Source organism: Balaenoptera musculus, chromosome 6, assembly GCF_009873245.2.
Source record: "Balaenoptera musculus isolate JJ_BM4_2016_0621 chromosome 6, mBalMus1.pri.v3, whole genome shotgun sequence".
NCBI classification, from domain to species: domain Eukaryota; kingdom Metazoa; phylum Chordata; class Mammalia; order Artiodactyla; family Balaenopteridae; genus Balaenoptera; species Balaenoptera musculus.
The window spans coordinates 59,379,223-59,404,450 of NC_045790.1; the positions used below are offsets into that span (position 1 = coordinate 59,379,223).

A 25,228-nucleotide genomic window follows, 5' to 3' on the forward strand; every position below is an offset into this window, starting at 1 on the left:
CTGGGGCCTGTATCCTGTATTTTCACATCCTGAGTGTCCTCAGGGCTCACCACAGGGAGTGGCTGCAGTCTGATGGCTGCTAGATGGCAGGTATTCTTCACCTTCCTGAATTTCCTCAGGGTTTATTAGCTCACGTTGGAGGGCTGCAATTGCAGATGACTGATCTTCTCCTCCTGGTCAGGAATCTAACCAATATTTGGGAGACGTTTCACGATCAAATTTTGTCCCACGGTGCTGGAAGGCTCATCCCAGGTCAGGCAAAGATTCTTGATGTGCCACTCCAGGTGCTATTTTTTGGATTAGGCCCTATTGATAATTAAAGGTTCTCTGGATCTTCTAATTATGATCCAGGAGACATTTTCCTTTGCTGCTTCTTCCCATACCTAGATCATATTATTACAATTATTGTATGTTATAAAAGTGATCTATTTCCTTAAGATGTTTAGCCACAGGAGTTTTGTTGGAGGCCTGGTTACACACTGGGTACTGCAAGAGGCAACAATTTTATAAAACAGGATATAAGTAATGCACCTAGTAACATTGACATAGTGCAGCAGGGAGACACAAAGCACAAACAATTTGGAAATAAAGCACAAATTAAAACAATGATTGACATAAATATCAAATCCACAGGAGAGCCAGCTGGAGACAACAAATTCTGGCAGGATCAGGTAGAGAGAAAAAGATAAATGTTTCGTCTTTGTTTACAAAGGCATACTTTATCAACTTGTTGTAGGTCATCGCATAAGAGAGAAGGTTTTTCTGAAAAACAAAGATTAAAGCCAGTATATTTCCCAAAGTCATAAAGTTACAAATCATATTTACCACTTTATTCAGTTTCATGAAATTAATTCCCATTCATCTGGATGAAATAATCAGGTTTCTCAATAGTTTTGTCATATGTTACCCAGTCCAGTGATATTATCTAAAGGCTATCAGAAACAGATTTCTTTAAAAGTTCCTTTTTATCAGTCTTCTTGAAAATCTTCATTTTGTAAAAGCATCAGGACAAAACTTAAAATAGCATGGTTAAAGATTTGAGTACAATGTAATTAGCAGGAAACTTGGATATAACATTTTAGAATAACTAGTGTTATGATTGATAACATATCAGGACATATCAGATGTTAGGGATTCCATATAAATTTTGGAATATCTATATAAATGACATTTATCCATACACCATAACCTAAGGTTCATCTCCAATCACTTGACAATGTTTTTGAAGTAATTTAACACACCAAATAAAATTAGTTTGACATCTCTCTCTGAGATGTCTCAGAGACGTTCTTTCGAAGTATCTCAGAGTCAGGTGGAGACTAAAAAGCTTTATTCAGATTCTGATATTTAGGAAGTTTGTTAAAAATATCAAAAAGGTTTTTTTTTAAATTTTTGAATTTTATTTATTTTTTATACAGCAGGTTCTTATTAGTCATCCATTTTATACACATCAGTGTATACATGTCAATCCCAATCTCCCAATTCATCACACCCCCACCCCCACCCCCTGCCGCTTTCCCCCCTTGGTGTCCATACGTTTGTTCTCTACATCTGTGTCTCTATTTCTGCCCAGCAAACCAGTTCACCTGTACCATTTTTCTAGGTTCCACATATATGCGTTAATATATGATATTCGTTTTTCTCTTCCTGACTTACTTCACTCTGAATGACAGGCTCTAGATCCATCCACGTCTCTACAAATGACCCAATTTCATTCCTTTTTATGGCTGAGTAATATTCCATTGTATATATGTACCACATCTTCTTTATCCATTTGTCTTGTTGATGGGCATTCAGGTTGCTTCCATGACCTGGCTATTGTAAATAGTGCTGCAATGAACATTGGGGTGCATGTGTCTTTTTTTTTAATAATTTTAAAAAATTTATTTTTATTTATTTATTTATTTTTGGCTGCATTGGGTCTTCGTTGCCATGCGTGGGCTTTCTCTAGTTGTGGCGAGCAGGGGCTACTCTTCGTTGTGGTGCGCAGTCTTCTCATCAGGGTGGCTTCTCTTGTTGCGGAGCACGGGCTCTAGGCACATGAGCTTCAGTAGTTGTGGCTTATGGGCTCTAGAGCGCAGGCTCAGTAGTTGTGGCGCACGGGCTCAGCTGCTCCGTGGCATGTGGGATCTCCCTGGACCAGGGCTCGAACCCATGTCCCCTGCATTGGCAGGCGGATTCTTAACCACTCCACCACCAGGGAAGCCCCGTGCATGTGTCTTTTTGAATTATGGTTTTCTCTGGGTATATGCCCAGTAGTGGGATTGCTGGGTCATATGGTAATTCTATTTTTAGTTTTTTAAGGAACCTCCATACTGTTCTCCATAGTGGCTGTATCAATTTACATTCCCACCAACAGTGCAAAAGGGTTTCCTTTTCTCCACACCCTCTCCAGCATTTGTTGTTTGTAGATTTTCTGATGATGCCCATTCTAATTGGTGTGAGGTGATATACCTCATTGTAGTTTTGATTTGCATTTCTCTAATAATTAGTGATGTTGAGCAGCTTTTCATGTGCTTCTTGGCCATCTGTATGTCTTCTTTGGAGAAATGTCTATTTAGGTCTTCTGCCCATTTTTGGATTGGGTTGTTTGTTTTTTTAATATTGAGCTACATAAGCTGTTTATATACTTTGGAGATTAATCCTTTGTCCATTGATTTGTTTGCAAATATTTTCTCCCATTCTGAGGGTTGTCTTTTTGTCTTGATTGTAGTTTCCTTTGCTTTGCAAAAGCTTTTAAGTTTCATTAGGACCTACCTGTTTTTATTAGCCTGAAGGGTGCCTAGTAAAAAAGAAAGTGGAAGGGGGTTTAAGCCTTAATTGAGGAGGTGAGCCAAACTGACCAGATGATGGTGGTGGGTAAGACCACATACAGGAAGCACTGCAGAAAAAGTCTTAGACAGCAGGAGGGGCAAAGTTCAGCTGGCAGCTCACTCCACCAGACTGACAGTCACAACAGGAATGAAGGACATTGGTGGAAACTGCCCTACTGGCCCCTGCCTTCCCAAGCTCCAAAAGTGAGCACCTCGTGATGCCTCCAGAAGCCGTCGTGAAGAAGCAGTGTTCAGAAGCAGTCCGGAGGCCTTCACCTATGCCTCCACCCTGCACTCCCATCCCAACAGCAATGTTCTGGGCGAACAGGTCAGGACCCCATCTAAAAAGGTGAGTGGGCCATTGTATAGGCAATGAACGCCTATGGTGTCAAACGCCATACTGCTGTCAGTTACAGAAACATTCCCCTGGAACCCAGAGGTCTCCATGTGTCACGTGACTTTTTGGAGGTACACGAAAGGTGCATAAAGGCGAATCACCTGACGATCAACGGCTGTAGTGAGCGCCTTACCCCGCACACTTGGCGCCGCGTGAGCCTCCATGGCCTAGGGGGGTTACGTTACATTCCTCGGTCCAATTCCGTCCTCCGTGCTTCACCTGAACAAGGACCCCCTTTGCCTAATTTCCTGCCCCCTGAGGCCCGGAAAGCCCTGGCCAGGTGAGATGAACAGAAGGGAGGAACGGACCTAAACGGAGCTGCGGGAAGCGCCTCACACTGGGCTGAATCAGACACGTCCGCGTGGCGACCTGGACCTACGGGAGTCCCCAGAGCGGTGACATCAGAAGCGCGACGTCAGAGACCGCACGGCGGGCGGTCTAACCTGGACTCGGGGAGTCCTACCGCGTCCTTTATGCGAGGAGATTCTCTTCATTAACTCCACAATAGTATACATACAAATATGTTAAAGAACCAGTTCAGGGGGCTTCCCTGGTGGCGCAGTGGTTAAGAATCCACCTGCCAATGCAGGGGACACGGGTTCGAGCCCTGGTCCGGGAAGATCCCACATGCCGCGGAGCAACTAAGCCCATGCGCCACAACTACTGAGCCTGCGCTCTAGAGCTCGTGGGCCACAACCACTGAAGTCTGCGCGCCTAGAGCCCGTGCTCCGCAACAAGAGAAGCCACTGCAGTGAGAAGCCCGTGCACAGCAACAAAGACCCAACGCAGCCAAAAATAAAAACAAATTAATTAATTTAAAAAAAACCCAGTTCATTCAACTTTTAAACGCCTTCGAGCGTCACTGTTGAAATTCAACACATCATGATTCTTTTCATTATTTCCAGAAAAATAGAATTCTTTGACACTCTTTAACTGGTTTGGTAAAAATCTCTGCCTGTAAGGAAACTCTTTCCAGCCCAATTTACCATTTGCTCCCATATACTTGGAATATGATTTACTGAGGGTAATATTAGAACATTTTCAATGTAATTATGCCAAGGCAGACGAAACACCTAGCTGGGAAAATTCTTTGACTTTTAGTTCCAGGATCTTCCTGGTGTTTTTCAACTATACTCCAAAACCTATTTTTCTCCCAGTTTTACTGAGATATAATTAACATGCAACATTGTATTTTAATTATATCTTGTATTTAGTTTAAGGTGTACAACATAACAATAACATAATAAATTATTATGTACAACATAATAATTTGATATATATACATATATAGTGAAATTATTACCTCACCTATTTTTATGTTATCGTATTTTTGCCACGATTGTTCTCAATAGTCCTACAGCATGCAAAATATGCTTGTTCATTTCTGTGAGTTTCCAGGAGGAAATGCTCAGAAATAACTGCTACATTGTAGACATTCAGAAGAGTATTTTGTATAAACCAAAATTAATTAATGAGGTAAAGTGCTAAGAATAATATCTTAAATAAATGCACTTATTTGGGCTGATGGAAGTTCTATGAAGCTCAAGTTTTTTGGTTTATTTCATGTTCATTTGACTAGTTTCTTAGATAGGCAAAGAAAAGTCCAATAAAATATCTGCAGAGCTCTATCTGAGCATGATCCAAATTATCCCCTAAAAACTGCTGCCACTTTGACTTTAAATTTCCTTGTGTTCTTCTTTGCGATTTCTGGGTGATGATATATCAAGCTGTATACTTAACAGAACCCAACAATTCTTAGTGGGGAAATTTATACAAAAATTACCCATGAGTGAATGAGTCTGTTTGGTGAATGATGTAAACTTTTGAAATGCACACTTTTTAATATAAGAATGAAAGAGCCTTTGTTTTTTGCTTGTATTTTTGGCCGCGCCACAGGGCTTGCAAGATCTTAGTTCCCCAACCAGGGACTGAACCCGGGCCCTCGGCAGTGAAACTGCAGAGTCCTAACCACCAGACCACCAGGGAATTCCCAGCCTTTGTTTTAAGGTATAATTTAATAATAGTGTTGTTAACCATTCTTTAATTTAATTTGTTATCATTCTTTTTTTTTTTTTAATTAATTTATTTATTTTTAGCTGTGTTGAGTCTTTGTGTCTGTGCGAGGGCTTTCTCTAGTTGCGGCGAGCGGGGGCCACTCTTCATCGCGGTGCGCGGGCCTCTCACTGTTGCGGCCTCTCTTGTTGCAGAGCACAAGCTCCAGACGCGCAGGCTCAGTAACTGTGGCTTACAGGCCTAGTTGCTCCGCGGCATGTGGGATCTTCCCAGACCAGGGCTCAAACCCGTGTCCCCTGCATTAGCAGGCAGATTCTCAACCACTGCGCCACCAGGGAAGCCCTACCATTCTTGTATGATGGCTCTTCAAGTATCTAGATGAAGCAATTCTTTCTAAACCAATTACCTACAACAGGTGATTGGGTATCCATCTTTCCGCTACAAGACATCTCTATTTAGTCCGCACTTTTAGTCACCTGCTCTTTATTCCTTCCCAGTACTTCTCAGCTCAATATTTGTACTTACTGTCACTTTATCATAATAGGTCTCCATTCCCCACAAGTCTTGGAACACCCACCTCTCTCGCTGTCTGGAATGCCCACTTCATGGGGATCTCATTGACTTTCTTCCCTTTCTGCCAACTTTTGCTTGTCATTCATTCCCATCTCACTGCAACATACCAACTAATATCTGTTTTCCCAAACGCCACTCATAGACTACATCTTGAAAATGACTCCATTCTCCGAGGTGTGGAAGAAAGAAGGCCCAACTGACCTCCCTCTCAAGGCAGACAGTTGTTGGTAGATGCCAGCTGGAAACTCAGCTGGGGCTGCTGGCCAGAAGCCTCAGTTCTCCTCCATATGGGTTTATTTGGGATTCCACACAGCAGCTGCTTAAGTCCAAGGAAGAGCATTCAAAGAGGACAGGCTTTGAGGTAGTCTTCCATTGTAGCTAATGCCAAACCTATTCCTTTGATATAAGGATCAGATATGAATTGTTTGGTTCAGAAGTGCATGATGCCAGGGCAGCTCAAAGAGAAAAATATTGTTTCATAAAATTGTTAAACCTAAATACCAAAGGAAAAGTTATACCTGATTTTGAAACGTGTTTTAACAACGCAGCCTGAGGAAAGATGCCAACCAACCTCCACCTTTTAAAGGTGAAGGTGAATGAATTCTTCTGGTCCTAAGATGGGTTGGTAATCAAGACCATGAGGAAAGAACAAACTAAACTGGAGGGTTAAACGTCGAAAAAATGATGGGGGTCAGTGTAATTAGTCTTAAGGGCCATAGGGATGACCCATTTTTTACAGGTGGGAGGCCTGCACTACCTTAAGCCTGAGAGATAGCCTACCAGAAATGAGAAGTGGCAAAAGGCCCGTGGATTTCCACGAATGAGGAAGAGTCCTAAATGACCAGTTGGTGGTGAAGGTCCTCCTGGTGGTGAGGTATTTTGGCTGTAGACACGGTAGAAAGTATTGGCCCCAGGAGGGAAAAATGAAAAAGCTGGTCACAGGGTCTGGAGAATATCCTGGAGGAACTAACTCTAGGGATCATGGTTTCAGAAAAAGAAGGGCCCAAGAGGCGAGGGACAGGACTGAGTCTGGCACCAAGCGACCTCTGCAGGCACCAACGCTCCGCTGGGCCCGGCCTTCAACTCCCGACCTCCAGAGAACTGCGAGCTTGGGGATCAAAAACCCAGGCAGGAGGGAGGGAGACGCAGAGGGAAGAGATATGGGGATATATGTATATGTATAACTGATTCACTCTGTTATAAAGCAGAAACTAACACACCATTGTAAAGAAATCATACTCCGATAAAGATGTTAAAAAAAAAAAAACTTGCCAAAATGTCACCCCCTGCCTCCAAAAGCAGATTAAAGAAGGGAGTGTCCAGAAATCAGGATGAAGAAAACTTAGAGAAGCCCCTTCTCCTATCAGTGGGCCACCAGGGTTTATCTGGGTAATGAAATGATAATAGGCCTTTTTGTCACCTTCTTTTTATAATTTATCCATTTAAATTTCAGTCAACATTTTAAAAATATCTAATCAGAATGACAGGTGTTTCCAGAAGTATCAGTTTTGTTTTTATTTTTTTTTTCTTTTTTTTTTAAATTTATTTATGGATGTGTTGGGTCTTCGTTTCTGTGCGAGGGCTTTCTCTAGTTGTGGCAAGCGGGGGCCACTCTTCATCGCGGTGCGCGGGCCTCTCACTGTTGTGGCCTCTCTTGTTGCGGAGCACAGGCTCCAGACGCGCAGGCTCAGTAATTGTGGCTCATGGGCCCAGTTGTTCCGCGGCATGTGGGATCTTCCCAGACCAGGGTTCAAACCCGTGTCCCCTGCATTGGCAGGCAGATTCTCAACCACTGCGCCACCAGGGAAGCCCCCAGTATCAGTTTTTTTAATCCTCACCTTTTTACAAATGTGAAAACAGGCTCAGTATGGCTACCAAGGAATTCTCCTAAATTATTGAAACTGTAAATTTGGGACCTAAGTCTAAACCAGTTTCTCATTTTATCTTGGCTAACTTCTTAAAATTCTGTTTAGGGACACGGGGAGGGAGAAGGGTAAGCTGGGAGGAAGTGAGAGAGTGGCATGGACATATATACACTACCAAATGTAAAATAGCTAGTGGGAAGCAGTCACATAGCACAGGGAGATCAGCTCAGTGCTTTGTTACCACCTAGAAGGGTTGGATAGGGAGGGTGGGAGGGAGACGCCAGAGGGAGGGGATATGGGGATATATGTATACATATAGCTGATTCACTTTGTTATACAGCAGAAACTAACACAACATTGTAAAGCAATTATACTCCAATAAATATGTTAAAAAACAAAACAAAAATCCCCCGGCCGACTTGCAGTGTTCGCAGCTCGCTGAACGTGACAGCAGGCACACTGCAGCATACGCGAACACGAAGGAAAACTGCCGCGTCCCAGCGGTCTCCGCACCTCTTGACTGCCTGGTTCCAGATCCTTCACCTGCACCAGGCGCTGGGAAGGAAGAGAACTTGGGCTTGCGTGTCCCGACCTCGGAAAAGAAGGTAGCAGGACAAAGTGAACCAGTATTGAGGATGCCATTTGAAAGATTTTTCCAGGGGTGGGGGTGGGGGAGTAGATTGCCAGCGCACGCGCAGAAAGAGCTGGATGCCGATCCTCCTGACTGCCCATGGCCTCACGTGACCCAAGGAATGCGAGCACCATTAAGCCGGGTCCAAGCGAGTCACGTGGGTCAACTGACTGCCTACGCCACTCCGGTTCTTCCAGGTCCGCTCCGCGCAGCACAGAAGCTAAATCCACAGCCCGGAAGCTTCTTGCACCTTTGGAGCGGGACTTGGTCGTCACAGAACGGGGAGACACTCAGGCAGGAAAGAGGAACTGATGCCCAGTTACCCGCGGGATGCCTTTGGGGAGAGACCTCCGGAGTCAACGCCCTCCCTTGGAAATAGGTTTCCGTGCCCGCGCGCGGGCCATCTGGAGCGGGGACATCAGAGGCGTGGCCTCGGTGCTGCCCTGGATCCGAGAGCTCGCGTCGTGTGAAGGGACTCCCTTAGGCTCACGGCTCTACAGCCTCTGTCAAGTGGGAAGGTCCTGGGCGGGCTGAAAAGCCCTTGCTTAGGCCCCTTAAGCAAGGACTGAGTTGTAAGCTTCAGGGAGCACAAGTGCCATGTGTTGGAGGCACCAGTGTGGGCATCTAATGTCCCTGCGGGTGTGAGCGTTCAGATGGGAAACCTGAACAGGAACTTCCACAGGAACGCTTGGACCGAGCCCATCTTGCGCTGAAATTGAGAAATTTGGAAGTGCAGGTGCACCCTGGTTCCATTCACTGTGTCAAAGGCAGCCTTGTTTTTGTACTTAAACACCCTTCAGGGTGTGCAATTTAGGTCTTCTCTGCTGCCAGAGGCAGATGGCACAACGTGCAAACGTTCAGCAAAGGTAAATTGAATTTTCTTAATTGCCTGAAAGCGTCTCACTGCTAGGCCCAATGGGACTTTCTTCTATAGTGTTCTCAGCTAAGGAAGATTAGCCCAATCCTAATGCTGGCCGGTTGATTTGGGCAGACTCTTAATTGATGTTTCCTATTTCAAGCTATATTATACTTTGGTGAAAAGACTCAATTTCAATGCTACAAAACTCTAATTTCAGCTTATTTGAAAACCTCGGTGGTTCTAGTCCCAGATGTTTTCTTTGTTTTGAGGGGCAGTGAGGATAAAAGGAACGTGATATTGATGGTTATAAGACAAAAATATTGTTTATACACCAAACTTCTGAATTTGCCCTACACTAGCACACAGTTGGGAATATTCCTAATGCAGTGTACAATATCAGGCTTTAACTCTACTTAGGAGGCAAAGCGACATGAGTGATTAGAGGAGCAGTAATAAACATAATGATGCTGACATGGATAAACTGTCTATAATTACTGTCTAGGTGACTCATCTCCCATGATCCCTCAAAGCTATTTCACTAGATTTTTCCCTCCATCAATCCATAAGATCACTTTCTTCTCCCTGACATGCTTTCTTGACTTCCAGGACACCCATTCTATTGGTTTTCTCCTACTTCACTTCCTGCTCCTTCTCAGGTTTTTGCTGATTCTCTTTAATATTGCACCTGTTCAGGTGTTCTGTTGATGGACTGCTGATGTTTGGAAGGTTCATAAAATTAAGACACATAACTCATAAACTTTTTTTATTCTGTAATATTAATTTTTCTTGCCCTTATTTAAGCAATATTACTAATTATGTTATTATAATTAAGACTTTAATATTACTTAGGTTCTATTGACAGTAATAATCTAAATCAGGGGTCAGCTAACTACAGCCATAGGCCAAATCTGGTTTACCAACTTTTTGTAAATAAAGTTTCATTTCAATATAGCTATGTCCGTTTATTTATGTATTGTTTGTGGCTGGTTTTGAGCTATAACAGCAGAGTTGAGTAGTTGTCCTAGAGACTGACCCACAAAGTTTAAAATACTATTTATTGTCTAGAGCTTGGCAGAAAAAGCTTGCCAACCCCTGACCTAAATGACTAAAAATGTAAAATGTAATTGTGTTCTAAGTGTATAGATTTTAATATATTTTCCCCAAGTGTAAATTAAATTACTGTAAACATTTTTAAAATTATTTTCACACATTTTTAAGAAGTTATTTTTCTTCTAAAGTTTTCCGAATTATCTTCCAAAATTAAAAGGCAAAATGTGTTATAATTAAAGAATATAAAGATTTTAAGTCAAAATTATTAAGAGTTAGACAATCTTAATTTTTGGCAAATGTAATTAAATCTTACTAAATATTGTTATAAAAATAAAACTAATATGATTTTAGTGTTCACAGTCCATCCAGTTGCCAGTGTTAGTAGTCAGCATCATATTTTGTGTATATTAGGTCTTGACATTCATACAAAGGACTTTAAAGATAATATGAATTGTTTAATATTCTTAAGTGTTTCTCAGCCACAGCTGTTGCAGATACTGTGCTAATAACCTAATTCCTGAGTAATTCTGGAATTACTCATTGAAATATAAAGAGAAGCAAGAAATCAATTCTCCACACTGTTACGTAACTGTGCTAGGTAAGAATCCCTTGCATTAATGCTATCTGAAAGGATTTGACAAAGTAATTTGTTACGTTCTCCTACTTAAGTGCTTCTGCTACTCAAAACCTTTCCAGTCTCTGAAGCAACATCCATCTATGACGTTGGCCATGCACAACCGAGGAGGCTTCTTAGCATTTGGACCCAATGTCATTTTCTTTTGAGGACACACAGCTAGAGATATGCTGGGGTGTTTATCTCCTGGGGCGTGAAGGGTAGCAGAACATACCACCCCAAAATATGCCACTTTGGCATCAGGATTATTTTTTGCTGAAGACAATTGAGAAAAAGCAGATATAAGGAAAGCTTTCTGCTCTCCCCCTATTTGCCTAAAAGCAGGACGTAAATTCATTAACATGTTCCCCCTCTTCTCTCTACCAGGAAGGACAAAAGTTAACTACTGGAGACAACTCTAGATGCTTTTTTCAGCCCAGAGACAGCACCAGAGGAATCTCCATAACACATCTTACCTTCCATTAGTTCCTCCATATATTTGCCTTCCCACAATTTGCTGCCCTAGAAACTCAAAAGTCTTTTCCTTTGCCTTGTCATTTATCTAAAAATTTATTGTTCTTTTTTTGAGATGCTATATAGGCCGAGTTCTAACCACTCTTTTGAGTTACTCACCTCCGAGTTGCTCCCATGTGTTTGCATGATGCATACATTAATAAACTTTTTTTTAAATAAATTTATTATTTATTTATTTATGGCTGCATTGGGTCTCCGTTGCTACACACGGGCTTTTTCTAGTTGCAGCCAGCGGGGGCTATTCTTCGTTGTGGAGCGCCGGCTTCTCACTGCGGTGGCTTCTCTTGTTGTGGAGCACGGGCTCTAGGCACGGGCTCCAGTAGTTGTGGTTCACGGGCTCTAGAGCGCAGGCTCAGTAGTTGTGGCTCACGGGCGTAGTTGCTCTGCGGCATGTGGAATCTTCCCAGACCAGGGCTCGAACCCGTGTCCCCTGCATTGGCAGGTGGATTCTTAACCACTGCGCCACCAGGGAAGCCTACGTTAATAAACTCTTTGTTTTTCTCTTAGTCTGTCTTGTCAGTCTAAATACAGGGCCCCAGCCAGAGAGCCTAAGATGGCTAGAAGGAAAAGAAAATCTTTCCCTCCCCTATAGGCCTTAGCAGTTTAGCATGTTTCTGATATGTGGTGGCCACTACAGTGCAGGGTCCTCTTGCCCAGGTCAAAGAGTAAATACTGCCTTGTTGGGTACCTATGAAAGCCCTAAGCAGGCCACATCCTTTCAACAGACCATGGAGTACAAATGTAACCACGGTAAAAACATGGCCATTGGAAAAAAATGAAAGCCCGAATTAACCTCAGCAACTCCCTTATGCTGCTGTTAAAGTCACCCTGTTCTGACTCACAAGCCTCCACGTTTCCTTCTTCTGGGGATGTCAGGAACTATTTGATGACAGGAATCTTCTACTAAATTGTCTACATATATGACTAATTACTTGATGCATTATCACCAAAAGCCTATAGCCTTTAAGAGGGCATACCATAGAAAGGATGCATTTAGAGTACCCAGCTAATTGCCAAAAGAAGATATGTGCTCCAAAGGAAGACATATCTTCGTATTAAACGGACCTAAGACTTCTCCACACATATATTTTAATGAATTTAACTCCTTTCTAACTTTTCAGTAATGGGAAATATAATAGTGTAATTTCACACTATTCAAAGGAAGCCTAAATTAAAGGCCAGGGATCGCAGAATTTGAAATAAAGAATCTTAGTCTAGCTGGAGGCACTTAATAAATACTAAAATTTAAACACGTGTAACTGAAAGCACCTCTGTTTTAACATGTAAAGTACATAATATAATTTTCCCCTCTAAAAAAGAATGTGGAATGCTACAAATGTATCATAGCTTGTTAAATTAAAAATAAATGTGTGGGGACTTCCCTGGTGGCACAGTGGTTAGGAATCCGCCTGCCAATGCAAGGGACATAGGTTTGAGCCCTGGTCCGGGAGGATCCCACAGGCCGCGGAGCAACTAGGCCTGTGTGCCACAACTACTGAGCCTGCGAGCCACAACTACTGAGCCTGCGAGCCACAACTACTGAGCCCACGTGCCACAACTACTGAAGCCCAGGTGCCTAGAGCCCGTGCTCCACAACAAGAGAAGCCACCGCAATGAGAAGCCCACGCACTGCAACGAAGAGTAGCCCCTGCTCGCCGCAACTAGAGAAAGCCCGCGCGCAGCAACAAAGACCCAACGCAGCTATTAATTAATTAATTAATTAATTAATTTAAAAAAAAAGATCTTACCTGCCTTGAAGGTGGTAGAGCACTAGGCAGAAGAAGCCAGGTTCCTTGAGTAAATGCATGGAGCAAGACCCCACCGATCCGTGTTAGACTATAATGTGAACAATAAATAAAACTTTATGGTGTTGAGCCCCCTAAAATTTAGGGTTATTTGCAACACTAGTTTGCCTGAATATCACACAATTATTACAGACTTTATAGAATTGTTGTCAGGAGCAAAGAAAAATAATCTTGCCTAAGAACAAAAGCTCAGGATCTAGACAGATGGGTGTCAAATCAATGAGTCCTCTTTTCTCTGATAAATGTTTCATTAATGAATCATATTGGTGCTCTAAAATATTTATTCCAAGCTAGGGAATTTTGTGTTAAAATACTTGTCAAACTTCAAAAGGTGATTAAATACATTACCAAGGAAATTTTTTTGTAAAGTATTTAAAAAATATATTTAATTATTTATTTGGCTGTGCCAGGTCTTAATTGTGGCACGTGGGATCTTCATTGCGGCCTGCAGGATCTTTAGTTGCAGCATGCGAACTCTTAGTTGCGGCATGTGGAATCTAGTTCCCTGACCAAGGATCGCACCCAGGGCCCCTGCATTGGGAGCTTGGAGTCTTAGCCACCAGGGAAGTCCCTGAACCAAGGAAATTTAATATTTTGCCTTAATTTAAAAAATTAACTGTGCGTGTTTCTCTATTGTGATGAATACGATTTATACACAAAATTGGGAGTTGAGGGCATAGCTTATTTGATTGATTCCATGCAAGAATTTGGATTCCTGATATAATATGGAATAGCTAGAAGTTTAAATAAATGTAATGTAAAACATGAAGTTTCAGTTGAAACGTAGTAAAGTTAGAGTGTAACTAAAATACCTCATATATTTTAAGAATTTGCTCTAGTAAAACTCAAGAATAAAACTACCCTAGTGGTTTTTTTTTTTAAGATTTAAAAAAATTAATTAATTTTTGGCTGCATTGGGTCTTTGCTGCATGCGGGCTTTCTCTAGTTGCGGTGAGCGGGGTCTACTCTCCATTGCGGTGCATGGGCTTCTCATTGCGGTGGCTTCTCTTGTTGTGGAGCACAGGCTCTAGGCATGCGGGCTTCAGTAGCTGTGGCACTCGAGCTCTAGAGCACAGGCTCAGTAGTTGTGGCACACGGGCTTAGTTGCTCTGTGGCATGTGGGATCTTCCCAGACCAGGGATCGAACCCGTGTCCCCTGCATTGGCAGGTGGATTCTTTTTTTTTTTTTAACATCTTTACTGGAGTATAATTGCTTTACAATGTTGTGTTAGTTTCTGCTGTATAACAAAGTGAATCAGCTATATGTATACATATATCCCCATATTCCCTCCCTCTGGCGTCTCCCTCCCACCCTCCCTAGCCCACCCCTCTAGGTGGTCACAAAGCACGGAGCTGATCTCCCTGTGCTATGTGGCTGCTTCCCACTAGCTACCTATTTTACATTTGGTAGTGTATATATGTCAATACTACTCTCTCACTTCGTCCCAGCTTATCCTTCCCTCTCCCCGTGTCCTCAAGTCCATTCTCTAGTCTGCATCTTTATTCCTGTCCTGGCAAGTGGATTCTTAACCACTGCACCACCAGGTAAGTCCCAAGGTTCTTTTTTTTTTTTTTTGATGTGGACCATTTTTAAAGTTTTTATTGAATTTGTTACAATATTGCTTCTGTTTTATGTTTTGGTTTTTTGGCCACGAGGCATGTGGGATCTTAGCTCCCCGACCAGGGATTGAGCCTGCACCCCCTACATGGGAAGATGAAGTCTTAACCACTGGACCGCAGGGAAGTCCCTGGTTGTTGTTTTTTTTTTTAAATCATTACTCTGCACTGTTATTTATTTATTAATTTATTTGGTCACACCGCACAGCTTGTGGGATCTTTGTTCCCTGACCAGGGATCAAACCCGGGCCCTCAGCAGTGAAAGCACCGAGTCTCAACCACTGGACCGCCAGGGAATTACCCACCCTAGTGTTTTTAACTTAGAATTTTGAGTATTTTGGTTCAGGTCTCAAGAGTACAATTTGTTTTAAGGAAGTGGCCCTGCAGACCAATGTGGAGGGTTGGGTTTCCCTTTCATGCAGTGATTTCCAAACGAAGTTGATTAGGCCTTCTAACAGTTTATGAAAGCAGTAAACGTGGAGTTGCAAGCCTTCCCCTGAATTTCAAAAAGTTTACTAGGCACTGTGCTTTAGATGAAAGTGCATGGCCTGTGAGTATCACATATGTGGGTTCTTTACCCAGCTTGCTCTTTGATATAAAGCCCAGTTACTTCACTTCAATTTCTCATCTGTAAAATGGTGTTAGAAAAATTTAACTCAAGTTTTGTTTTTTGTTTTGGCTGCGCTGTGTGGCTTGTGGGATCTTAGTTCCCAGACCAGGGATCGAACCCGGGGCCTTGGCAGTGAAAGTGCAGAGTCCTAACCACTGGACTGCCAGGGAATTCCCCTTAACTCAAGTTTTAATTGTTAATTATACCTCAATAAAGGTGAGGGGAAAAGTACTCAGAGGACTGTTTTAAGACTTACATGAGACAATGTTTGTAGAGTTGGGCACACTGATGATACACAATAAGTGGTTCTTCTCTCCTTGCCCTCTCTGCAATAAAAACTACTGGTAACAATTACTAACAATAGGATGGAGAAGATAACCTGCATATTATTTTTATTTTTTAATTGCTATTACATCAGTTCAGTAGGGGATCGTTTCTTTTAGAAATATTTATCCAAAGTTTTGTTTTGGCAGTATTACATGTATGCAGTTAAACAGATGAGAAACACAATTCTTTTCGTATTGTATTTCTTTTGGTAACCAAATTATCTTAAAATCTGGTGCATAATGATAAAACATCAATAAAAACTGTCCTTCAGATAGAGAACCACAGGATTAGTATGTCAGGGCATATTCTCAGAAATGAACACTAGATGGCAGCTTTCAGACAAGATTGTCTGGGTCAATGGCCCACTTTTGTTTTCCCCTCCTGACAAAACCCAAGCCAAGTCTTTTCCGAGTGTCTTTCTTACCCAGTGGATCCCACTTCCCCAGGGACCCTCCCACTTGCCTCCATCAGGACAATAGTTACTAACCTAGAAAAGAAAGCATCTGTAGAGGCTGCTAGAGAAGATTAAATTAAAAAAAGAGAAACCCAACAAAAAACTAACCTGCAAGCATTTCCCTCTATTATATTTTATTTTCCTTTTAAAATAATAAACACAAAGTGATTTCATCCTTGTGGTGATTGAGAGGGTGGTGCAGGGGTAGTAGGGAATCTTCTTGAATCAATTCTCAAGAACTCATTATGTTGTTCTTTATAACAGCAAGTAAGTTTTTTTTAGCTTGTTCTTTTTCTGTTTTTAAAAAAAAAACCTCTCTACTCTCTGCCTATTTTTCTTTCATTCATGCCTTAAAGTATTTATTAAGTATTTACAGTGTACAACTTGGTACTTACCTCAGCTTGGTGCTGAGGGTGGGAGATGAGAAAGTATATTTGGATAAGGTCAACCCTCTACCCTTCAGACCACTGCAGTCATAGGGGAAATAAGACAGCAACATAAATGTCAGAGTAAGGTACAATTTCTGGCAGGCACACTTTTGGTACCACAGCACAAACAAAGTCATATCAAGTGGCATTCTCTTTGTAATCAACAGATTTGTCCTTCTCTTTTGGAGACCTCTTATGTACATTCAGCAGTTTTACTCAGCTCAATGTGGCTAGCTCATCCTGGTTCTCTACTTTGTATAGCAACTGCTCCATTTTCCAAAGTCTAAATTTTTTCCCCCAGCACTTGACAGAGCTCACACTGATGGTCTCTTTAATGATTTTTGCTTCATTAATACTGTGGTCTGGGACTTCCCTGGTGGTGCAGTGGTTAAGAATCCGCCTACCAATGCAGGGGACACGGGTTCGATCCCTGGTCCAGGAAGATCCCACATGCCACAGAGCAACTAAGCCCGTGTGCCACAACTACTGAAACCCACGTGCCTAGAGCCCGTGCTCCACAACAAGAGAAGCCACCGCAATGAGAAGCCCGTGCACCGCAACAAAGAGTAGCCCCCGCTCGCCGCAACTAGAGAAAGTCCAGTGCAGCAATGAAGACCCACTGCAGCCAAAAGTAAATAAAATAAAATGAATTTATTAAAAAAAAATACTATGGTCTGAATGTTTATGTCCCCCTCCCCAAAATTTATATTTTGAAATCCCAGTGCCTAATGTGATGGTATTAGGATGGGGAGCCTTTGGGAGGTGCTTAGGTCATGAGGGTAAAGCCCTCATCAAGGGTGGAAGATTAATGCTCTTATAAAAGAGACCCCAGAGGGTTTGCCTACCACTTCAACTATGTGAGGACATAGCAAGAAGGCACAGCTATGAACCAGGCAACCATGCTGGCGCCTTGATCTTGGACTTCCCAACCTCCAGAACAGTGAGAAATAAAGTTCTGTTGTTTATAAGCTAGCCAGTCTGTGACATTTTGTTATGGCAGCCCGAATGGACTAAGACAATTAATGACCCTTTCTGTTTCTGAAAATTGTACTGATTTATGTTTTATCTTCTCAGAAACTTGTAACATTTTTCAGATTTCTTCACTAGTTCTTTCTCAAAGTCCATCTTAAATTCATTTCCCTCTGCCTTTTGCCTACTTTCTTAGAGCCCTGATTGTAATTTTAAACCCAGCCTTCTTAACAGTGAGTTGTATTCTGAAGTGACCATGAATCAAAAGAGTCCTCAGCTCCTGTTATCTTCTGTTAATGTTTGGACACATCCTTAGGAATTTCTGTTCTTTTTTTTTTTTTTTTCTTTCAAGTGAGGCTTATTTTCAACAACTTGGGACTTCATTATCTTGTATATTCTACTTTTTTATAGAAAGGAACTTTCTCTAGACTAAAATAATACATGCACCAACCCACAACAAGGCCATAATAATGACAGGCTTCAAGGCCACTCTGTGAATGTCAGGCCTCACTGTTAAGTGCTACAGGAAGCTCAGCCTGAGTTGACTGTTTTCTTCTTGGGGATTTTTCACCTGACCTAACTTCCTGTGTAGGTGCCCTAGTGGCTAAATCCTCCTTAATGCTCAATTTGGGGTATGTTCCTTTGACAATGAGTTCTAATATGGAACGCCCTTTCCCTCCACGCACTGTTTGACCCAGAAAAAGAGCTCCAGAACTGCTATTCCTGTGAGGGTTCTGGGTCAAAGGTGAAGAGGTAGGCAGGAAGAAGAGGGGCAGGCTGGCTCTGTGGGGTACAGCCCACTTCTTTGATCTCTGAGTGCCATGCCCTCCCTCCCTTGCCTCCACCTCTCCTCCACCTCGAATGGCCTACAGCCTCCTCCCAAGTTCCTGCAACTCCCCTGCTTCCCTCCACCTCCACCGCCAGAGCACACCCACTCCTCGGGCCTGGGGCTGTGTGCCTAAACTTCCCTCATGGACAACAGAGATAGAGATAGCTTTACTGGGGGAAAAAAGACCTTATTTTTAGTAGAATAGAAACTGGAAGACCTTGGTTTTTCTCTATCCAGAACCAATTTACTTTGCTGTTATTTCCTGCTTCTTGCTTTTCTCATCTATCTATGTGTTGGTTGGAAGAAGTTCAATCTGTAGTTTTGCGTGTGTTAACGTAGCTGATTTCTTCCTAATTGGAAATGAGTCTATAGCATTTACTTATCTAATATGAAATATAACACACATACTGAAAACTACATAGAACATTACACAATTTAAATAATCATAAAACAAAAAAAAAGAAATAATCATAAAACAAAACTCCTTAAACACTATCCACAACTATACTAGTTTTGTAATAACCCCACAACTGCCACCCTCCCTCTAAGATCACAACCCTCTCTCCTCCAGAGGTAAATTCCACTCTGATTTCCTTAGGAATCACTTTCCTGCTTTACTTTCCCCCCCTCCCCCTTTTCAGTATCATTACCTCAGTGTGCATGCCTAGCAGTGCACTTTGGTTTTGACCGTTATTGAGGGTTACGTACGTAGATTTACACTCTATTTTATTTGTGCTTTGCCTCTTTCCCTCAACATTGTGATATTTATCCACGTTGCATTTACCTGTAATTTGTTCCTATTCATTGATAAACGGCTTTCTATTGTATGAATATAGCACACTCTTCTCATGTTCACAGATAACGGGATTGTTTCTATTTGGGGCTCTCAGGGACATTCTCGTCCATATAGCCCGGAGTACAGGTGCTTATGTATCACTTGTGGATTTTGTTAAGATGCAGAGTCTGGTTCAGAAGGTCTGCAGTGGGGCCCATAAATTTATATTTCTAACAAATTGTTGAGAGATGCTCAATGTTTAGCTGGGAGTGAATGTGCTAGGTCATAGGTTATCTGGATCTTCAATTTTCTAGACAACATGAAACTGTTTGGAAAGTTGTTGCATCTATTTACACTTTCTCCAGCAGTGTTTGCTTCTGTTGCTCATCATACATGCCAGTGTTGGTTATTGTCAGATTCTTAATATTTGTCAACCAGAGGGGTGATTTAAACTTGCATTTTTCTGGATACTTATGAGATTGAATGGCTTTTTACAATTTATTTTATCCAAAGAAATCCATTTGGATTTCTTCTTTTTGGAAAATGTTTGAGGTTCCCCTCACCACCCATTTTATTTGTCTTTTTCTCACGGAAAAAACTGCTGTCCCTTTGACCACTGCTGGGGAGGAAAAACTTTTCCTCCAACCTCTTAAATTCAGAAGGGGGACCTGATAATTAAACTGACAAAAGACCGTTACCAAGAGTAAAAGGTTTATTCATATGTATCTGGAGCTAACTAAGGAGGTAGCTTATATACCTAACTTAGTAGGGAAAAGGGACTGGGGAGAACCGGCTTCTATGGGAAGAACTAATAGGTTTCTTTAGGGAAGACAAATGGGTTTTTAGAAGAACAAATGGGGAAGAAAGTTTGTGATAATGTTTGTTTATGCTGGTGTGAGTGGTCTTTCCTTCTTCTTTATGGCCATGAAACCCCTGGAAGAGGGATTTATAGCGGTTTACTCTTGGTCTCTCTCCTGGGAGTAGACCCACGATGAAGAGGGAATTTTTGGCAGCCTTATTTCCCAGAAGTTTCTGCTTTTAGTCAAATAAGGGAAGCTCTAAGAATGCTTCTTTCTGCATTGATTGTCAAAAGTCTTTCCCATTGATTGTCAAATGCATTCTTTCCCATTGATTGTCAAAAGTCTTCAACTTAAAATAATGTTCATACTAATTCTCGGGTTCTTAATATGTCCCTACACCATCATGTAAATTTCTAAGTATTTTTTTCTTCTTGAGGTTTCTAACTGATGACGTATCAAGCTATAATTAACCACTTGCTTATTACTGGAGAAATTTAGCTTTATTTTTGGACCTTTTATATTAACAATGCTTCCAAAGGTACTCAATTTGTATTGTTTTATTTATCTTATTAATTTAATTTATTAAAAAGAAAGAGGGGCTTCCCTGGTGGCGCAGTGGTTGAGAATCTGCCTGCCAATGCAGGGGACACGGGTTCGAGCCCTGGTCTGGGAAGATCCCACATGCCGTGGAGCAACTAGGCCCGTGAGCCACAATTACTGAGCCTGCGCGTCTGGAGCCTGTGCTCCGCAACAAGAGAGGCCGCGATGGTGAGAGGCCCGCGCACCACGATGAAGAGTGGTCCCCACTTGCCGCAACTAGAGAAAGCCCTCGCACAGAGGCGAAGACCCAACACAGCCATAAATAAATAAATAAATAAAAATTAAAAAAAATAAAAATAAAAAAATAAAAAGAAAGAGGATTTCTGGTGTCCATTTTCAGTAGAATTAAATACCAGATAGGTAAGTATTTGTACTTTAGCTGACTTGTTAGAGATGCTTTTCAGCAGTCTAAGCAAGAATGAACCTTTTAGATACATTGTGTTGATTTGGGGGATACAGTTCTTACCTTTCTGACAAGAGGACTCTTGAAGTTGACTTAACTTGGTGAAATTAAGGGCAAATCATCAGAACTTTTGTCTTTCCATTTCCCTACCAACTTCTCTGGTTCTAGGGGAAACAAAACAAATAAAATCAGGATAATGATATCTTTTTTCCCTAAGCTTTACAGTTCTTCTAGAATTTTTAGAACCCACTAAGGTTCTGTTTCTCTCTCATTTGTTTGTTTCCTTTTGCCAAATACCTCCCCGCCCCCCTTTTTTTTCCATGTCTGACAGAAGCCCAGAGTGAAATATGCTCCATCACAGCAAATGAATTAACCCAGGCAGAAAACTTTCCTTTCAAATTTTCCTAACCATAGTGACATTTATCCCTGCTGCAAGTCCTTTTAATATGACGTAAAATGTATATTAAAAACTAATGAATAAAACAAACCAATAGGAAAGCGAGCAAGGATTTGCAATATGTTCCCAGAAAAGAAAATATAAATGGCTCCTAAATATAAGATGCTCATCTCCTAACAGAAATGAAAATTAAAGCTATTATGTGATACAATGACAATCTTATCAAATCGTCAAAGACAAAAAAATATGCTAGGGACTTCCCTGGTGGTGCAGTGGTTGAGAATCTGCCTGCCAATGCAGGGGACACAGGTTCGAGCCCTGGTCTGGGAAGATCCCACATGCCGTGGAGCAACTAAGCCCATGAGCCACAACTACTGAGCCCGCGTGCCACAACTACCGAAGCCTGCATGCCTAGAGCCCGAGCTCTGCAACAAGAGAAGCCACCGCAATGAGAAGCCCACACGCTGCAACCAAGAGTAGCCCCCACTCACCGCAACTAGAGAAAGCCCGTGTGCAGCAACGAAGACCCAACAACAAAGACCCAATGCAGCCAAAAATAAATAAATAAATAAATTTATTAAAAAAAATAAGTATGCTAATATTTTGTTGATGAGTTTATGGGGAATATATATTCATTGCTCGTGTAAGTTAAATTAGTACAATGCTTACAGAAGTTAAATTAGTACAATCCTTACAGAAGGCAGTTTGACACTTGTCTATCAACATCTCAAATGCATATAACTTTTGACACAGAAACTAACTTCTACAAATTTATATCATCATACACTTGCACAATTACAAAACAGTTTATTTTTCATTACAGCATTATTCATAATAGGCAGAAGACTGGAAAGATCCCAAATGCCCATCAATAGGAAACTGGTAAAAAAAAAATATTATAGGATATATGTACCATGGAATACTATGCAACTCTACAAAAAAAGGATAATACTATATACTCATATGGAAAACAAAAATGTTTTTAAATGAAAAAAGCAGGATACAGGGACTTCCCTGGTGGTGCAGTGGTTAAGGATCTGCCTGCCAATGCAGGGGACATGGGTTCGAGCCCTGGTCCGGGAAGATTCCACATGCCACGGAGCAACTAAGCCCATGCACCACAACTACTGAGCCCACATGCCACAACTACTGAAGCCCGCACGCCTAGGGCCCATGCTCCACAACAAGAGAAGCCACCGCAATGAGAAGCCCGCGCACTGCAGCGAAGAGCAGCCCCCACTCACCGCAACTAGAGAAAGCACGCACGCAGCAACAAAGACCCAAAGCAGCCAAAACAAAAAACAAAAAACAAACAAAAACAAACCAGGATACAGAACATTGTATAAAATAGTTTACTATTTGTGTCAAAAAAAGAAAGAAAATAAGTGTATTTGTATTTCCTTCCAACTAGTTGTCTTTGGGATAGGGTGCATTTGGAACAGAGCAAATAGGTTGCAAGGATGTGAAACAGATTTTTCACTATATACTTTTTTACATTTCAATATTTGAATCACATGACTATAAAACATTTTACCAAACAGGTTAAAAATAGATTGAATTTTTAAAAATCACTGAAACTCTTACCTTTAGTAGCAGAAGTTTTGAGAGTAATTCCTTAGAATTAAGTTTGCTTAACTATGAAGAAAAAGCAGATCCATTTATAACAACTCCTGATAATGTGATAAGAAGTGCACTGAATGCTTTATTCCATGGTTCAGAGTGAAAGAACATTGTTTTGAACTGCAGACCTACCAAGAGCATTAACACAAGGCTACCAACATGTGCACTGTACAGATAAATCATATACTTTATCTTTAAACCTGACATAGAGGAGTCATTCATTCATTCAATAAAAACATTTCACAATGTGCTAGACTGGTTCATAAAAGTGTTTTCAACAAGCTAAACTTAAAAGACAAACAGGCAACTATTTGTTTTATTTTTAAGCATTTAAAAGTATTACTTTTTCATGACATTTGAAATGATCAGACAGCCTCATCTTTATTTGCTAAAACAGGAATTTCGCTGTTGCATGTCTGGTGCAGAGACAACTTCACTTTAAAATAGTCTTCTTACTAATAATAAAAAATACTGTTCTTGTAAGATTCAGGTTTGAATTGTTTGGTAATACCAAGGTAGTACAAAGAAAAAAAAAGTTTTAATAAAACAGTACACCTAATAACCAGAGGAAAATACTTTTGAGATTTTGGAAGCATTTGTTTCGATACAGTAGCCAGATAATATTATGTCAAATATCATAAGAGGAGCGGATGGGAGATGCCACGTCCAGCAGTATAAGTGTCTACAGACGGTAGTGGTGGACTGTAATGGTGGATTAGTCCTACTACCATGGTGTAGGGATGGAAATCAAGGACAAGGAAGGTATGTTTTGAACTGGGGAGCTAAAAATCTAAAAAATCCAGGTCAATTTATAGTTATACTTTATATATCCATGAGGGCCATGGCGCAGGTCCAGTACTGGTGGGAGGTCAGCTTAGAGTTAAGCCTCGGGGGATGTAGAGGCTAATGGTCAGAAATCCAGAAAAAAGTCGTGTAAGGCCCGAAACCCCTTAGCGGAGGAGAGGGAGACGATGATTCTCCTAAGGATGAGAATAAGCTCCTAGGACACCGGCTCACTCCCAGGAAGTCCCAAGGGAGAGAGAAGGTGACGGTGACGTGGCCGCATCATGAGTCACTAGGACGCACGCTCCTCACTCCAGCTCTCTCGAGAGCACGTTACACAAGACAGAATCCCCGGGACCGCCGCTGGCCTGTGGCACTCTTCCCCAACGCTCAGCATGGCGATCACGACAGTCTCAGCAGATGCTGGCGAAGACCTCTTGTCCCGACACCCCTGACCTCCGGTTCCCCCATCACCTTCTCCCTCAGAGCCCAAGAGGGGCAGACAAGCGGACACACAGCTCTGGACCCGAGAGGAAGAAATGGTGGAAGTGTGGCTCGGGGGACAACGCAGGAGGCAGTCGTGTGTTGCGCATGCAGCAAAGGAAGGGGACCAAAGCCGCCGCGGAGGCAGACACACAGTCCAGAACTAGCACTCTCCAGCGCAAAGTCGCGCGCGACGCGGCATCACGTGACAGCTGAGCCAGCCATCTGTCACGTGATCCCTCGGTGGCGGGGAACCTTAGTAGGCAGTGGTAGCCCTTAGACCGTCACGTGAGCCTCTGATGGGTCTCAGGCTCCGGATCAGCTTCCATTACCTTTAGCTGCACCTAAACTGGCGCCGTCCTCTCGCATCTCCTTGCTTCCGGGAGATGGGGACGCCCCCCTCTTCATAAATAGGAAAGAAGTTTGAGCAGGCGGGAGAAACAGGTGCATAGAGCACCGAGCGAAAGTCCGCACCAACGCTCTAAGACCAGAGTGTAGCCATGCGTGTCCCGTGATACAATAGGCTCCGTTGAGGTCCTGCAGGGACGCTGCCGCGTGGTGACGTCAGAACGCGGCTTCCGGGGCAAGGGGCGTCGCGGCCCGGCTGCGCCCCGAGTGGTTTCCCGGTTTCTCCCTTGGCGCGTAGTGACCACACCTTGCGTGCGTTTGCTTCACTTCTGTGGCCCGAGCACTCCACAGTCTGCTTCCCGGAATGGAAAAGTCCTGGGGAGGAACCTCTTTGTCCATGTGCAGGAAAACAGTTTAAAAGCAAATTGAAAGAGGAGTCCAAAGCCTTCTCGCAAAGAAGACTCCAGGCCACCCAGGCTTTCTTGGCAAGTTAAACCAAACATTATGAAGAAAACATAATTCCCTTTTTTTTTTCTGCTTTCTTTCTCTTTTTTAAAACCATTTTTTAAAAATTGAAGTATAGTTAATTCATAATGTTGTGTTAGTTTCGGGTGTACAGCAAAGTGAATCAG

The 25,228-nt window shown here is 42.2% G+C and overlaps 1 long non-coding RNA gene across 2 annotated transcripts; it reads right to left on the reverse strand.

The window, feature by feature from the left end:
• Positions 1-24,770, reverse strand: LOC118897354. 2 transcript variants are annotated; one of them, XR_005020405.1, is made up of 4 exons: positions 24,581-24,770; positions 21,029-21,129; positions 13,097-13,184; positions 1-762 (listed from the first exon to the last, which is right to left on the reverse strand). It is a non-coding gene; the product is annotated as an uncharacterized LOC118897354 (long non-coding RNA). The 2 variants fall into 2 exon arrangements; XR_005020406.1 differs by lacking the exon at positions 24,581-24,770 and adding an exon at positions 22,947-22,988.
• Between the last annotated feature and the right edge of the window lie 458 nt (positions 24,771-25,228).